Source organism: Myripristis murdjan, chromosome 21, assembly GCF_902150065.1.
Source record: "Myripristis murdjan chromosome 21, fMyrMur1.1, whole genome shotgun sequence".
Lineage (NCBI taxonomy): Eukaryota > Metazoa > Chordata > Actinopteri > Holocentriformes > Holocentridae > Myripristis > Myripristis murdjan.
Window position 1 is genome coordinate 18,043,426 of NC_044000.1, and position 18,180 is coordinate 18,061,605.

Consider the following 18,180-nt stretch of genomic DNA (forward strand, 5'->3'; position numbering starts at 1 on the left):
CTAAGTCAAGTCCATAAAAGGGATTGTGTTTCAGTCTGTCCTTCTCTTGGAAAAGCTGTTTCACAAAACATGATCTAAGAGAAAGTATGAGACAAAGTATTCAAATGAAGTTTTGTGACTAAACACATATTTGTATTAGGGACTCATTAAAGACCATGCACTGATTTTTATCAAATATTAACTGGTGGTTTAAAGAGGCTGCAGGGTAATAGAAAAAAGTGTCTTTCTCAGCACTGCAAAAAGAAAACACTGTCAGCTACAAACTAGATTTCATAGAAATTGTTCTAGGCTCACTCTGTAAGTGGCCAGATTCCTTTTCAGACAGCAAAGTAAAGTGCCAGCTGATATGATATACAGTAGAGCACGCTCTGTGTGGCTGAGTGTGTACAGTTTACACAACCTTTAACATTTTATCTGACAATTCATCACCACACTTTAAGTGCACTAATGGCCATCCAACAGGTCACAGCAATGGGTGTCTGCCAAGCTGTAATGGAAATCAATGGCAGCTCACAATGACAGAGCAAAGTGACCCAGATGCGACTGTCTACTCCAATATATTCTTATGGCTTGGGATACAGACCCAGTCACCACAGTGTACCATCTGCGAACACATGTGAGCAGACCACAGTATGCTTCCAATCACATCCACATGTTTTCAGCATGATGTCGTAGTGTGAAGCACAAGGGTTAGATTTACAGGACATCCTGGTCAGTGCCTGAGGTTCATGAATACACCCCCATGTATAACTCATATGTAATACTGTAAAACAAGTAGGGTTGCTCATGATCATTACTATTACTTGATAATACTGTATTTCCTAATGCTTACTTTAAATTGATTATTCTGATAGTATTCTAACTACAGTGTAAACTGCAATAGCACAGTGAAAAGACATATTTGTTTCTCATTTGTTGGCGCAATTAAAAAAAAACTAGATTAGTTTGCTGAGTTTGATTTTTTTTTAAATGTACAATTTAATTTATAGAGCAGAAATTGCTCTCAGTACCAGGATACCATCTTTAGGAGCCTTTTGCAACTTGGAAATATGAAATAGCTCATCAAAAATAGTTCATAGTGTGATTTTTTTTTTCCAATGAATTTGGCAGCTCTAAAAGCAAGTGTTTAAAAATGTCCTTTTCCAATTTAAGCGAGTGAGCACTGTTCTGGCACTGAATAACTGCACAGACCTACACAGAACAGACCATGTAACAACTGCATTCACAGAAAGCAGCCTGGGAATTGATATCCTTTTGATTTAAAAGGGATTTTTACTGAGATGGTGCTGACAGTAAAACACACAGCAACTGTATAAATGGAATCGTCATTATCAGACTGTAATCTGCACGATAGGGATGAGATGACAGGAAACAATTATTACACAAGTTTCTATAACAAAAATTACATATTCTTCCGTTCCAGGCCAACAACATAAGATGAGAGCATTTATCTGCACAATAATGTCTTCCTTATCTTTGCATTTTAAGTTGCCATGGAGCAATTTATGACTTGATAATTCCATCAAGGAACTCATAATAAAAGCATTTGTAAACAAAAAAAATGTCTGATGACTAATCAAGTGTGCCACATGTATAGGATAAAGAATTTTTCAAATTATTTCTGCTCCTCCTTGTATATTAGGAAGATGAAAATATTAAAACTGAAGCCTCAGACAATGTGAGCCGCTATTACTGCAGCATAAATTTGTAGTTGTATCAGAGCAAGCAGAAAGGCGCATCTAGTTGCTTGTGTCTTCCATAAGTCAAGAATCCCGAAAGTTCATTGGTGTTTGGGCTTTTTGCCGTGACAAAGGAAATTAAAACAGATATATCGCTGTCGGGACAACAGTTTTGCAGTCAGAAGGTTCATCCAGACTCTTTGTGTAGGACAGGGAGATAAAAACATTTTTGTCCCAGGGTGGGTGAATAGGAGTTGCTATGGCAGCACGTTAACCACAACCCAATGAGTGTGCCCACAGCAGAGAGGCTAACTTTTACCACAGCCCACATTTCTGTGATGGACATGCTGGGGAGGGCGAGTGGGCTGGGAGTCGGAGCACACAGCTCTGCAGGATATTGAGCCCAGCCACAAAGTAAACACAGTCCATTCAAGGGAAGAGCTGCTCTAGTAGTGGATGATACTGTCATCAGGTACTTTTGATCTCAACACAATAGTTTAGTTTACTTAGTTTGAATTTTATTCTCTTATTATGGCACATAAAAAAAAAAAAACAAAAAAAAAAACGCATGATACAAAAAGTGCACAATATAGATGGAGAGCATAGAGAATGGGAAGAGAAAGTGCTTGTCAGGTGGCTTTCCTAAAATGAGACATACAACATAAAAACAAAGAAAACAAATAAAGTAGGCTATTATGAAAACAAAAAATACATAATAATCTACAGAAAAGCAATAACTAAGGATGTACTGGGATGTATTACAAGCACAGTGAACATATTAAGACAGTGACAGTGGTTATGATGTTGCATTGCTTAATTGGTCCAAAAAGAAAAGTACAGTTAGCTTCTTAAATGAGTTTAGATTGATGGAATCTCTAATGTGCAGAGAGGTCTTGAGATCTAATGGAAACCTTGGAAGAGATTGTCCTGAAGAAAGCAGGGTGGAGATTATTGGCTGACCTTGTATTATAATTATGGATTTGGGAATTGAACTGAAATAAATTTTGAAAACAGACCAGGGGTAAGTTGTGAATATCAATTTACTCTCACACTTAAAAGTCATGCAAGGTTGTTTCCAAAGGGGCACCACATACTCTTCTAGTGATGAGGTTAGCTCTCTACTATTTTTCCTCCTATGTAAAGCTTGGTAAAGATTTATCTCTGTAAAAAAAAATCTAGTATTAAATGGGCAAGTGACTGACAGATGCAATAACAGTCACACTGGCTTATTATCAGTTCTCTTGAACACAATCAGCTGTGACATGTCAAAATGTGAGCGCTGTATGATTGTCCGTGTTATTAAATGTCTGTTTAGTTTCAAACCCTGCCTTGAAATGCATCACAATTCCCACTAGACTGACTGTCTAAAGGCAGATAGCATGGTCCTAGAAACCACAGTATCATTATGACAGTCACTATCCCCTGACAGCCTTGATCATATTGGATTTGGCAGTGAGACTAACATTTTTCATCCACACAATGTCACATCTCTGAAGCTAAATGAATCAAAACTGTGGTATTGACACATATGGCTGACCTATACCACAGGAACAAATTGGTTTTGAACTGATGGCTGGTTTGTTTCAAAGCAGCACCTTGACCCTGTTACCCGGCTTGTCTGGTGCCTGTCACAGAGAAGGTCATGCTGACATGTCAGCATCTGCCGTGCTTTCCTAATTGGGTCTAGTCAAAGAGAGAAAGTGTACATCATGGTTAAAAGCCACCGATCCAATCAATGAGCCATCTATTTGATTAGTGTCCACTCCACAGTGGTGGCCTGTTTCCAAGCCATCTATCCATCCAGAGAGTGTTGGTTAAACTACTACACCGACTGTATGTGGTCACCTGATCCCTGTATCCGCTCTGCATGTCTTGCTCTGAATACTACTGTTAAACACCAGTCCACCATGACCTTCAAACACAAATCCATGTACAAATACACACAATACTGTAGTGGTGAACAAAGGTATTTCTATCTCAATAGAGGCGTCTTATGTTGCTGATTGAATGTTATGTTTAATAACTCAATAAGTCCAAGGTGGTATTTTCACAGCTGGAGTGGACATGTTGGCTGGTTAGTATAATTCTCTTTTGGCTGGCTAAAACAACACTGGCACAAGGAAAGGCCCACTGACGCGGTTTAATTATTAGCGTGGTGACCTCAAGAATACCACTCTATCAACAAAGGGCCACTGTAAAGGCTTTAGTCTTGGTATTTGACATGGAGGGAGATGAAAACAACATCAAAGCTGCACACAAATCCTCAGCAGTCCTATAGGAATGGTAGCTTAGACTGGTGTAAAATCAGGCTTGTTCAATAGATCGATTCAAAGCAGTGCTGGGATTTTGGTTTGTTTGCGAGATATTATACAGTATGTATCATTTGACCTACCAACTTTTGGAAGTTTATGTGCTTCAGAATGAGTGCTAGACGGCAGGAACATGTACCTTAATACATAAAATCTGGACTGCACTATTCTTCGTCAAACATTTTCCTATTGTTAATGTAATCCTGTCTTTTCCTGTTTCTTTTAATCGACAACCAAGTAACAATGTATCACTTAGGATTTTGTAATTTGTGTTTGAGAGGTATAAGAAAGGCTGACCACTGAGCAGTTGGTTAAAGAGAAAGCCAGCATCTCTCGCTGAACCCGCCACGCAGCACAGCTCGGGCTGTTCTCTCTAAGTGCAGCGCGTGGGATTTCATAGTACACAGGATATTGCAGTCCAGGATTTTCAAAAGTAGCCTCCTCCACAGGGGACGTCAGTGGGAGCTGATGACTCTCTAAACAACAAACATCTACAAAATGGATCCTGCTGCCTTGCTCTGAATGGAGCTCTACAAATGAAAATCACGTTGGGCCTTTTTTCTCTGATGACTTTCACATGCTCCCAGTTCCTGACTAACATCCCAGTTCCTGGTTAGACCTCCAGCCACTTCAAGACTCTCCACTCGCCACCTCATTGCCACATGCATGAGAGAGGGCTTCGGGGAGACAGAGAAAGAGAGAGAAAAAGAGAGGGAGCGAAACAGAAACAGAGACAAGTTAACGACTGTGTGTAATGACAGTGTCAGACAATGTTGCGGCCTCACTGCAGAGACTCGATCTGCCACATCAGAATCACGAGGAGAGAGCGAGACAAAGTCCGAGAGAAAGAGTGCATTTGTGTTGGAGTTACTGTGCGACAGAGAGTGTGAGTGAGAGAAACAGAGAGAGGGACAGAGAGAGTGTCCAAAAAGCTCTAATACAAAGAGCCAGTGTGTGCAGCCCGAGACTGTCCATTACGCCGGGCTCTCAGGGGCCATTCAGAACGGCACTGAACCGCGGCCCCGCTCTTCCGGCTTGTAGGCTGGGGCCCAGGACAAGCCCACCACTGAGCTCCATCCTGTGTGCCCCTCAAACACAGTGCAGTCACAATGGGCCACAGTGGAAATGGGTGGCAGCCACTTCACACTCCAGGAGGATCCTGTTTGTCAAAGCATCTCAAATCACCCAATGTGTGAATGAGAAAGCTCATTAAGTCTAACATGAGGATAGCAGGCAAGCTGGCATGCTGGAGGAGAGAAGGAGAGGGAGGGAGATGGACAGATAGACTGACAGACAGGCACGGCTAGAAAATTGAGGGTGAATCCTATCCCTCTGTGGTTTGCCTGAGCCCAGACCACTCCATCACATTAACCCTACAGCTGGCTCAGCTTCATCACCACCACCCTCCACCCTTCAACAACTGTCGTGATCTGAACACGGCCTGTCAACGCTGCAAAAGCACCAGACCGCAGATGTCTTCCGACAGCTGGGACCCTCGGTGGAGAGGGGGAAGAAACGCCTGAAGCCTCCCTTGTTAAAGGTGCACGAAAAGCAAGGACCGTTTACTCTGAACTTACAAAAAATAGGCTTGGAATGTGAGAGTAGAGTCTACACGAACCAACTCACTGATAAATAATGTGCTTATTCCATGATTTCTGGCATTTTTTAATAAAACGGAGGGCACTCCTCAGTTTTGCATAGTGTACCTTTATGGTTCCAGTAGATATCACCAGAGGGACAGCAACTGGATGTGATCTGAGGATGTTCAAACATCACATATTGACCTAGGCATAGGTATTTATGCCAGACACAAGCACATTAACCCACACAGACTCAAACAAACACAAACAGACAAACATGCACTCAACAGACCTAGATAGAGGACACATAGATGCACACACATGCAAAGACGCAACTACTTTCCTCTCATCCCTGAGTCCTGCGGGACACGTCGGCACCCAGTTATGATCAGTTAATAACACCATCCAGTCCTAATCTTATGTCTAGCCTCATTGCTGACAGATGTGCCTGTTTGCAGCTAACGCTAAAGTGTTGTTGTTTGTTGCTCGGTCGAGGCAAGCCGCCAAAACACCATTTATGAGAAGCAGTCTGATTTTCCACACTTAAAAATGCCATAATGGCTGTAATGGCCATTCTCCAGGGAATGAAAGATCTGAGCCTGCAAAATTCATCTAAAGTGGTCTCTCCGTTTACTTATCTAACAAGAGAAACATACACTCTGTCAGCTAATAGCCGGTGACTGTAGCTCACCCGTGGCTGTTTGTGAAAGGCGTTGGGTTGAGGAAGACGTGTGTACTTCATGTTTAATGACCAATAATGGGACAGTGCTGGCCATAATGGCTCATAAATTTTATATGTGTGTTTGGGGACGCTGAATGGGATTAATATGTTAACATGTGTGGGGTGCTGTTTCATGTAAATAAGGAGGAGAGTGCTAAACAGAGTGCGGTACTCTCTTGTGTAGTCTTGCCAAAAGTGCTAGAGTGGGGTGTGAAAACAATCCAACCATCCACAGCAACTATTCTGTTACAACTTTCCACTTGATCGGAGAGTAAAGAAGCTGACATGAGAAAAGAGAGAATCCAAATGTGTATTTCTACTCCAAAGTAATATAAATCCATTTTAGAACGCGGGTGTTTTCATTCAGTGTTGCTATATTTTAGATTATCCACACTATAAAAGGCTGTCATGGTTTTGCCGTCCAACGACTGAATTTAACTACATCTTTTAGCCTGGTTTTTCAAGTAGTGGATATTTCATTGGAACAAAACTCCACAGATCTCTTTTTTTTTTGGAGCAACGATAAATATAATTATAAGCTAGTAAACATAATCAATACAACATTGCAGTGTGGTTTTCAAGTTACTGACTTCCTTCCCATAAAGTGAATCTCCAGACAACCACAGCATCATGACTTGGGAGCGTGTGTTTGTTTGAAACCGTACGATCTGTAACCTGGGGGAAGCAGTCAGAACAAAGAGCAAAGGAAAAATCAATGATCCCTGATGATTCTTACAAGGTGGGGGGGTCAAGCACGTTTATATCAGGTTACAACTAATGTGAGCATTTCATTCTGAAAAAAACCCCGCCTCTTTGCTCTTTCTCTCACTCCCATTCTTTCCAGTGGTGTAGAGTAAACCTCATGGCACCTCTACGTGTGAGAGTCCTGATGTCTGGTGCGTCTACCTTTGTCCTTGCCAGCCTCTCCTGCACCTCATTAATCACCAATCCCCCAGAAAGAATAACTCATACACATCCCGAGGACTCATTGATTTACTATCGATGCTGCAACAGGCTCTTCGCCCTTAACAGTGAAACTAGCGTTATAATGATAAATCACAACACAACATCTCTCCTGCTGGAGGAAAACGGGCTGTGCAAAACATCCCACAGACATAAGATAATTAGATCACAGCACAAGCACACGCAACGCTGGCAAAATTCACTTGAAGCGTGCCTTCGACTACAGGCAATGATGCACGATCTGTAACTGGAATATCAACAGTTATGCACACACACACACACACACACACACACACACACACACGAGCGATACAGTCTCCACTGGAACAAGGAGGCTAGGCTTAAAAAAATGTCTGTGAGCAAAGCAATAAGACATTGAATATTTGAATTAGCCCCTGCTGAGCAGACTCTACCCCTCTATTGTGTGGTGTGAAACCAAGCAGGCTCAAGTAGGTTAAAGCCCCAGTAAACAAAGCAGTGAAAAGAGCTAAACCGGCCCTTTGTGAGTGCTCATTGGTACCTCTTTTGTCCTGCCTCTGCTCTTGGTTTTCTTCTGATGTAGTTTCCATGGTTGTTTTTCTCCCATCCAACAAAAATGCTTCCTTTCAGCAAATTCTCTCTTCCTATCTCCTTACTCTCTTCCCCCCTCTCTCCCTCCTTCACTCTCTCTCCCGCAAGCTCTCTCTCTCTCTCTCTCTCTCTCTCTCTCTCTCTCTCTCTCTCCCTCCCTCTCCCTCTCTGCGCCCCCCCCCCTCGCTCTCGCATTTGCTCCTATGTGTTCTCCTGAGTGACGAAGGCACCGCTCCTCGGTATATCACAGTTCCTCTCCAAGATGCAGAGGTCTTGAGGTCTTGTCAGTTGGGATTTGGCTGAGCTTAGTGCACGCTGCCAGCTAACCTAATGCCCCGGCCATACGTCACTTGAAATCCAGTTTCACAGGAAATATTGTGCATCTGCTCTACTTGCACGGTTTTGGGATTCGGTTTGGGTCAAATACATTTGTCCCCTGAACAACACCCACACACACAGAAATCCTTGCCCACCCCTTGGAAGATATTCCCTCCTCTGAGGCGTCCCTGTCTCTGTATCGGAGTGGAATGGAGTGGCACCATGAATAGTAATTTGGGGCTGGCTGCCTAGTGAGAATGGGCTTGTTACATCAGAGAAAGGGATGTGTGTGGGAGAGTGAGGACCCCCTCCTTTGGTTGGGGCGCAGCGGATGAAAGCCCTACTCTGTGCTGTGTGTAGGCTGGGGCAGAATGCATGTCAGCACACAATCACCTTTCTCTATTTCCCATCTGACCACAGTGCAAGGGGAAGGGGGTGGATGGGTAGAGGGGCTGTGCGATGGGGGTGAGCCCTTCATCTTCTGATTTGCACCATATGCCCCCTGTTCCTCAGGCATACATTAGCAACCTCTGACCGCTGTCTTCCCTCCATCTGGTGACTTCTAACTCACATAAAAGGACACGGGAAAGGGGCAAACCAGCACTCTCCTAACAGGGTGAGGGACGCTCCTCGGGGCTCACACAAACAACAGAGGAAACAGAATCTGAAAATGAGAGAACAACAAAATGGGAAGTGAAAACACATCTCGAAACTGAAGGAGAGTGATGGAGCTGATAAAAGAGGGGGAACGCGAGCAGATGCCAGAAAAACAAAGGAGAAGCAACATCAGGGATTTCTTGTTACACATGAGAGAGATAAAGAGAAATGAATGGTGACAGATGACCGGAGAAAGACAGACAGACAGAAAGAGAGAGAGAGACAGAGGGTGAGACAGGGAAGAGGGGCTTGGCTGTGTTTGTTTGGCAGAGGCAGGCTAAGGAGCCCCAGAGGCATGCTAATGAGAGCGCGGGCTTTCAGCGGGGAGCCCTGCTGGAGTGCTGCTGGAGTGGGGTCTTCTCACGGATACCAGACCTCAGAGAGGGAGGGGGGGTCAGGAGGGGAGAGCAGCCTCAGGGGTCAGGGAAGTGAACTTAGTGGGGATCCCACAACAACAAATGCTGCACTAATCCACAAGCTTTTTCACTGTCAGCCCTGTAAAACACCAGGAGAACTGACATCATCTTCACAGAGTAAGGAACAAAGGCTTCAGCTGATAGCATGTAGACATGACAGCTGTTTATACTACAGCCTATCCGTATATATGAAGATACAGCTGATGTACAGGCAGCTTGGGATTATAAAATTACTGATACTAGGCCAAAGTAATTTAAGGAGCTCAGCTGAGGCTTCAGCCAGGAGTGGAAGATATAGTCAAAATATATCAAATCATTTGCAGATATTTTTGTAATTCACAGTATCAATCACAATGCTCACCATTTTGCTTTTCCTAAATCTTGGATGCAAGTTACTATAACCGTAATGGTAACAGCGTAATGCTCCATTTAGCAGCCTTTGAGGAGAGCACATACCAACAACAGCAGCATACAAAAAAGTTAAGTTTAGTAGGTATAACATTTAAAAAAGCAATCCCTTTACGTATGAATTCTGGACTCTAGTAAACACAGCTTGTCACACATTCATCACAAATGTAATTTCTAACAAAAGTTTGGGTTTTTGCGTGTCTGTTTTATTTTCGACATCAAGCAGTACAGAGCAGGGAGAAAATGTGCAGCACGTAGTTGATCCCAATTTAAAATTGCACAACTAAAAGTTAAACATAGAATGAAAAACAAAACATCAATTGCCAAACAGTTACAGCAGTGTTGGCTGTGTCTTTTATGAGCAAAAATGTCAGCCTGTTTTTTTCTGACAGCACTTGAAGGCACTTAATCTCAACAATGCACTACGCAAGATACTGAAACATAATTTTAAGGCTTCAGATTAGTAAATTTATACAGTTTGGTCAATGCAAATATTTATAACAAAAGTTACAAGTGGAAAGTATGCATGAATGCCATATCATTATCATAATGTCAACAATCTCCCTCTGAGACATAACAAATTTGTAACCAGTAGGATCACTATACTGCAGAACACTGCCTAGATACATACAAGGCACTGATGGGCCTTGCATGTATCTAATCTAATTTTATTCATGCCTTTAACACTAAAATATAACTATATCAAACATAATTAGCATAAAAGACCATCATTTAGGATTGGATTCATATGTCATGTTTGTTCTACAACTCAGTGTGTTTATGAAAATCAAACACTCACTGGCTCTACTGATGAAATGTGATACTTGACTGAGCCTGCAGGGAAAACATCAGACAGCAGGAAGTAGAAACCTTTAAAATGAAGCAAAGACAGTAATCTCTCCTCTCTGTCTTTTCCTCCCCTTTCTTTTGTTTTCCACAACCACTGTGACCAAGAAAATATCCACGACATCTTAAAACACCACATGAGATCTGGCATGATTTGTTTTGCAATTTCAGTTCCAAGCCTTACTTATAAGTCATGCCTCTGAGCGCAGACCACCAACAGTGTCATCATGATTTTTTTTTTAGACAACAAAATTCACCAATCCACCAACCCTAACTGTGAGGTTTGCCTTGCATTTTTCTGAGCTGACATTTCAAAACAATATACCACCTCTTACTTACATTGCACACACCAAATTAGCTGTCATTTTTCACACTACTAAATTCATAAAGGACAGCGACAAGTAAGCAGCACATGAATTATTCCTTTATTCAGAATTCTTTAACGTGCTGATTAAGGAATTGCAACATCTTTGTCAATTAGGTTTTGTTTTGTTTTTGCACAAATAACAATTCTATTGTCTTAATTGGTTTGGAAAGAGGATAGCTATACATTATTGCTTGTGTTAAATTAAAGGATGGAAAATTTTGGTTACAAGTGCTGAATCAAATTGTTGTGAAAACCGATTTAGTGTTCCTAAAAACACTGAGTGGTCGTGTCAGCATAGCATCACCACCATACGTTCAGCTCCAGTGTCAAGACACAGCGCCACCCCCCTGTCAAGGACACAATATGAATGATGATGAAGCTCAGACAAATGGAGGAGGCTTCATTGTGGGTCAATCTTTCAAGCCGTGAGACTGGGAGCTTGAATGCTCCTCAGTGCTCAGTCACCCGCGAAGACCTGCGTCCTGCTTGGCCCATGCAGAGGAAGGAGCTCTCAGGGAGCCAGGCCTATGCCTAAACCCAATCAGCACACACACACACACATGCATATACACAAACACACACACTAACAGCAGCCTGAGAAAGCAGCCTCTCCATGCCATGGCCTTGGAGGGAAGGAGGAGGTGAAGGGGTGGGGTTTATATGAGGAATGGCTGGATGAAGAAGCCAAAATATGGTGAGAAGCATTAGGAGAAAGCCAAATAAATGAAAACAAACAATTAATCAAATCAGCCTGGTATGTTTTGCTGCTAAAGCCAAATAGACTGAACAGCTGTTACATCTTCTTTCTTGTGTTCCCCTATGAGCATAGAGATATAGCAGCATTGCAGAATGTGATACCCAACTCAACCCAACCAAAAAAGGTGGACCAGTATATAGGCAGGCTATCGGTATTGGTTTTAAAATTAAAAATCGTGTCAATCCAGTATTATTGTATCGACATGTTTCCAGAAAAAATAGACTTTTTTCTAGAAACGTGTCACTTAATACAGGGGTAAAATTAGAACAACAACAACAAAAAAGACTTAATCATGTTAATAGAGGTTGGTGTGAAAAGCTAAGCCTGTTTTGTACCTGGTACTGGCCTTCATGGCTGGAATGATATAGGATATTGCTATTTGCTTCAAAAAACATGCTGGTGCGTCTCTACTTTCAAACACTCTATTTTAACAAAGAGTTGCATATGTTGCATGTTATGAATTGATCCTACTGTACATATTTTGCTTCACATTATGAATTGATCCTATTGTACTGGGGCTTCCTGAGTTGCCCTCTGATCCTAGCTGCATTGCTGGCCTAGTTTTAAATGCAGGCCCACTTCACAGGTCAATGTGCTCTATATTTCTGACCATTGATTTGTTCACAAAAGCACCAGTATACAAGCCCATTATACAGATCCATTCGTTTTGCTGACCCATTTACACTGCGTGCTTAAAGAAGAACAAAGACATTAGAAACTCTATGACTTGTGCTGAACATTTCAATTAGCACATGTGGACTAACTGTTGGAAAAAAAAAAGACGCCACAAGCCATAGCTATAATCAAAGTCTGCCACGTTGAGCAATACATTAGAACTTATGCTTCCAGCTCACTTTGGGAGTAAAGCTAATACTGCCATATGATGATTAAGCACACTATATGAAGCTCCAGAGCTCGATTCCTCGGGGAAAATTCCTCTGTCTGTTGTGGAAAAACTGGATATGCCATTAAAGCCTAACTGTCCTCATTCATTATAGTAAGATACATGGACAGTGAGAGGAAAAACCACAATGGGCTGACTTATAATGAGCCTGTGCTTCCTTTTTACCATGTCAGACAGAAAGCAATAAACTAAGAAAAATCCCTTAAGAAAAAATCTCTGGCCTCATATACTAGAAAAACAACTCATTTGAAAACATTTATTCTGCCTGCATCTTTCATTTGGGATCAGAGTTTAAAACGGCATGCTCACATGTTGCAAGTCAGTCAGTCTTGCAGCACAGACCCGGGACAATGGAACAACTAAAGAAAATAGAAAGAAATGCTGGTTCTTGCTATTATGTATAACGTCTTTTCAATTAATCAGCATTCAGCGTGTTATTTTAAAGGTTTCATTTGCCCAGTTTGTGCTCGTCACATGTGCTCCTTGTCAGCAATGTCCTGGCTTCACACTTGCACATGTGGGAGCTGCCCAGAGCAACCAGTGCTGGACTATTGGCCACAGACCAGCAACAATGGGGCAGGAGTTGAGTTTGTTGGTCAAGGGCACTTAAATAGTAGTTGTTAAAGCAGGGGAGTGTATTGTTCACTTTCCCTGCACACATTTTACCAGTCCACAGATTCAAAATGGCTTCTTTTCCAATCTAAGACAAACCATCACCCACCCTTCAACATAAAAACTTCAAATCACCGACCAGTTCAGGTGGTGGCGCACAAATGTTGACACACAGACCAACACATTGTCTGTAAACAGGGGTATAAATCTTAGCAGAGGTTTATTTTTATTCTCGACTCACAAGCTGACGATTAGATTAAAGCTTTTTTTTTTTTTTTTTTTTTTGGAACAATTCAATTTGATTCAAGTTTTAAATCATGATTCGAGACAACAAGGCAAGTTAGTGCTTTTAGCGAAAATTCTGTATGCATTAAATCAACATGTGACAAAAAAAGTCAGACTATCCCTTTTCTGCTGTGAAAAAAATCAGACAACAGAATTACTTAAACATCAGAGTCTGAAAAATAGTGTTAGGACTATGGGACAGTTTTTTTTTTAACAGTCACAAATTTAATTCACAGCATTTTGTTGGCGCACAAAGAAAACTGTTTAGTTACACTTAACAACTTGTTGCATGTCAGTTGCTGTGACTTACTTACTATTCTTTTCCAATCATTGGCATGCTTTATGTCTTGGCGTTTGAACATCTCCATTGTACTGTTTTCCTATTGGAATTTTCTCCCCAGTGTAATTGCTAGTGTGCGACCAAACAATGCCCAGGCTATCTAACTCAGCACTTCTATAATTGCATGTTTGTGTTACTATCGTGTTAGGTCTGGAAAAGGAGCAACACTCAGAGATGCCTGGCAGCCATGTTTTCCCTCTAAAAGTGACTTCACAGCCCTGGATCTCTGGCACCTCCACAGCCACGGTGGTTTTGGCCACAGTGAGTTGCAGGGAGAGGGAAAGACACAGATGCTTCGTATTACTCAAACTTCCTGGCCTACCTTGGAAACTGCCACCACGGCTTGAGGAACATTGGCCGGGCAAAAAACCAGCGCAATACCAAATACTAAAGACGAAGAATTTCATAATTTCATGCTGGAGTCTGGAAAGCTATTCAGTGCCAGAATAACAGAAATAACATAAACCTGAGTGTGTGTGTGTGTGTGAGAGAGAGACAGAGAAGGGGAGGCAGTGGCACTTACAGTACATACTAGTTGCCCCCCTCTACCTCCTCTTGGTTTTCTATCTAAGGCCATGAACTTTTTGACATTTTGTGGGGAAGTAAAGGTCTCAATGTCTTTCCATAATTGCCTGTTGTTCTCTCTGAGTACAAGAGCACATAAATCTGTTAATAATGCCTCTGGTCTGGAAGGGGGCTCACTGTCTTTGTGGTGTGCCACATTTACATTACCAAGCCAATAAATCAGCCAAAAGGTATGCAAGAAACACCTCTCCAACATCCAGTTAGAATAACACTAGACAATCGTGCCTTATACGTTCAAGTATATTATGACAATAGTTTTCCAAGAAACTGAAAATAATCTGGTTTCAAATAAAATATGCTCTATGGGGGGAAATAAAGAGGTATAATATACAATATCTGCCCCACATGGGTCACCTCAGTTCATTCAGTAGTCTCTCCAGAATAAAAGAGCCCAGTGAAAGAACATTTAGGAGGGAAAAAAAATCCATACTACTGGCAGGTAAGCCTTCCTTTTCTCAATGTATCATCTTGTCCAGAAATGTCTGTGAATTGTATCAAGTGAACATGAGAGAGCCTATGATTACAAAAACAGGCTGCTCTCAAAACACACAAAACTGTATTTGGCACTGAAAATGACTAAAAAAATCTGTTTGTATTCCACACATGCCTATTGCGCCAGCTTTTTCTCTCTGAGGCGACACATTACCATGAAACCTCACTAATTTCTGCCCTCACGGTCTCACCTTCACCTTAGGCCATGAAACACATGATCATGGCCCCCTGCAGTGTAATGTCCCACTAATCTGACTCAGTAATCCCCCCATACACACACACACTCTGTGTCTTAAAGGAGTAAAGTCCATTCACACTCGACAGATGAGGCCATCCTCGTGACAAAAAAAAAATCATTAACTGGAAATTGTGCCCACCTCTCCAGCCAATCAATCATTTTGACACAGAGCACTTACCAAAGCCATCTGAAACAAATGCTGCTCAATGGAGCTCCACGACATCAATAGTATAAATTAATCTCTAAGGACCTCCCTTAAAGGGTTGTTAATCCTTTAAGTACAATGCCTATCTCTGTAAATGTTCTTTATATATATATATATATATATATATATAGCTCAGTACAAAGTGCATTTAGTAGCCTTTTTGGGAAAAACAGCAGTAAATAACAATCACTGGGAAATTAAGAGGTTATTAGTTTGTTTTGTACTACAGATGTGCACACATGTAAAATGATTTTGAATATTCTTCTGCCATTCCTGTAAAAATTAACACTGTGTGTACATGCATATTCAATCTGCAGAGAACCAGATGCTCCAGTCGAATTTATCACAGAGGTCCATGAATTAACAGAATACATTGTTTCCATAATAATAATGCTATTTAAAGAGCAGTTTCAGAATGAGGGTTGTAAACAGCTGCACAATGCAAAGTCACTGTTAATAGAGTAAAGATGAAAAACAAAACAATGAAGCCAGCCAACTTAAGCAGTGGAAAACAATCTTGTATGAGTGAGTCATTTAAAAAGAGGGCCATCTGCAGGAGCACAAGTGTTCAAATAGGCAACACAGCAAGTCCATGCCATTTCTGGTGGCCTTTAAATAAGAGATTTCTGATGTGTCTGTGTCCCAAGCTCCATACGGGACACCAAACACACATCCCTTCCTAACTAGGATCCGTACATCCCAAAAGTTCCCACGCTCCAGCTGCTGGGACGGTGAATAACACCAGGTTGGAGAAGGTCTTTCATTTTCATTTTCCTTCTTGCCACACACAGCTTGGCATGTGAACACACACACACACACACACACACACACACACACACACAATAGAGACATAATGAAGCCCAAAGTCATGGAGACAGCAGACGAGACTGTCCAGCTAATCTTGGGGGCTTCCCATGAGCAGCCCCTTCCTTTTTTTTTTTTTCTTGCTGCTCCCACCCTTCTCTCTGTCTCTCCCAGCTGCTGGGATTTCTTTCTCCGTGTCTCTCCCGGCAGCCCTATTGTCCTGCGTCTCACACTGCCAACCTCTCACCCCTGACCCTGGAGTTTACCCCATTCAAACCCTCCAGCGCTGTTCTCCCAGCCTCTTTTTAGAAGAAGCTAAACCTCCTCCATTCACCCCAGCCAGCAGTACTCAACGGCCAGCCAGCCAAGCCCCACCGTGTCAGGATTTATCATCGGCACTATGACAACAGAGCAGCCGACATGCAGATCACTTTAATGCCATTGTTCCGCCAGGCACTCCTCCCGTGCCTCCGAGTCCTGCGTCCCTGGGCTGGATCCTGGAAGGACGGTGAGCCCGCTGTAACCTGAACCTGACATTTTGACCCGGCAGAGATGTGATTACCCGCAGAGTCAGGGGAGGAGCTGCTCTGAATCATAATCTGAAAGAGTATTAATGATGCTCCTCATGGAAAACAAAGCACATATGAGGGCACATACATAGCATCCCAAGAAGAGTTGGAAATCCCTTTGGTGGTTAGTAAACACACTATCTACTGTACACTGGCTGATCTCAGGCAAACTCAGGCAATTTTTATAAGAATCACTTTTTTTTTTTACTCACTGTAATATATAGTGTCTGCATACCAATGGAATCGGCACAATCATAACTACAAGTAGGAAAACACTCAAGCATGTTTTTGTGCTGTATCGGTATTGCCTTAAATTGTGAAAGAGAGATATCACAAACTGAATGTCCATAAGAATTTATTTTTCAAAAAAGAAAATCAATGCAGTCTCCAGATAAGGTGTTATGTTATGTGCCCACAGGTCTTATCAATGCTGCAAGAAAACGTGTGACCTCTACATGCCTCCTTTACTGATTCACCTTGTTTAAATAAAATATGTCACACAAGCCTGTTCCTGGACTCCTGGGTTTCAGAGGGTTTTAGGTACTGATGCTCAAAGCAGTGACTGGAATGTCCTTTTATCCACCATGAAGTGTGGTATGTACGGTATTATATAGCTGTACAAGGTAGTGTCTTCATCTGATGTGGTACGGTCTCTGTAAGTATCAGTGAGTGAACTTTTATTCTCTAATTGATTTGTTTTATGTACACATCATATGTGTGATCACACAAACAAGGAGAATTGTGCTTATTATGGATTTCTCCATGGGTGTAAACTCACTGGTGGATGGTTACATTTGGATAACCACACAATTGCTATTTTGGTTGCAGTTGTTGTATCTCTTTTTCCCTTGAATTATATGTTTACATGGTCAGATCACGTGGTCCCATGAGACAGATTTAAGAACCCATTGCATCATTTCAAAACTATCTGGACATCAATGCAAATACAGGTGTTTCTTCTATTCTTACATTTTTGCAGATACATCACTTTCATCATCCAATGGTAACAGGAAAAGTCACTTCAAAAATCAAATAGTGCTCAAGAAAACAACACTTTAACATGTACTTGCTAAGAACATTCGCTGTCTAAGAAAACATACAATCTGTCCAGCAAACACAAACTCATAGACTTCATCAAGCTTTGACGCCGGATGGTGAGCTACTCATCACAAAACACACAACATGCACACAGAAAACGCACAGCATGGATGCATCTACAACTCAAACGTGCATGTACGTACACACACTCACTGCACACAATCCACACTCTCTCTCCCTCTCTCCTTCCTCATTCTCAGAGTATGGCACTAAGAAAGGAAACACTGAATCAGACATTTCACGTGTATCTGGTTACTCCGCTTTACCACTCCCAGCGTGGCTCTACAAAGCACTTTAATGGTCCAAGTTGGGCTGTAGACAGCTTGTTCGGTATATTCCAGATGTCCCCCTCCCTTCAAAACATTACATGCCATTTCTCAGCTGTGGCCACTCTATTGTTACAGTATTATTTTCCCATAGAGTAAAGGTCAAAAGCTAAGATGACTTATGAGACTCC

The 18,180-nt window shown here is 41.9% G+C and overlaps 1 protein-coding gene across 2 annotated transcripts in view; it reads right to left on the bottom strand.

Moving 5' to 3' along the window:
* gpm6bb (glycoprotein M6Bb) overlaps window positions 1-18,180 on the bottom strand; it is a 33,810-nt gene that overhangs the window by 8,013 nt on the left and 7,617 nt on the right. The window lies entirely within an intron of this gene.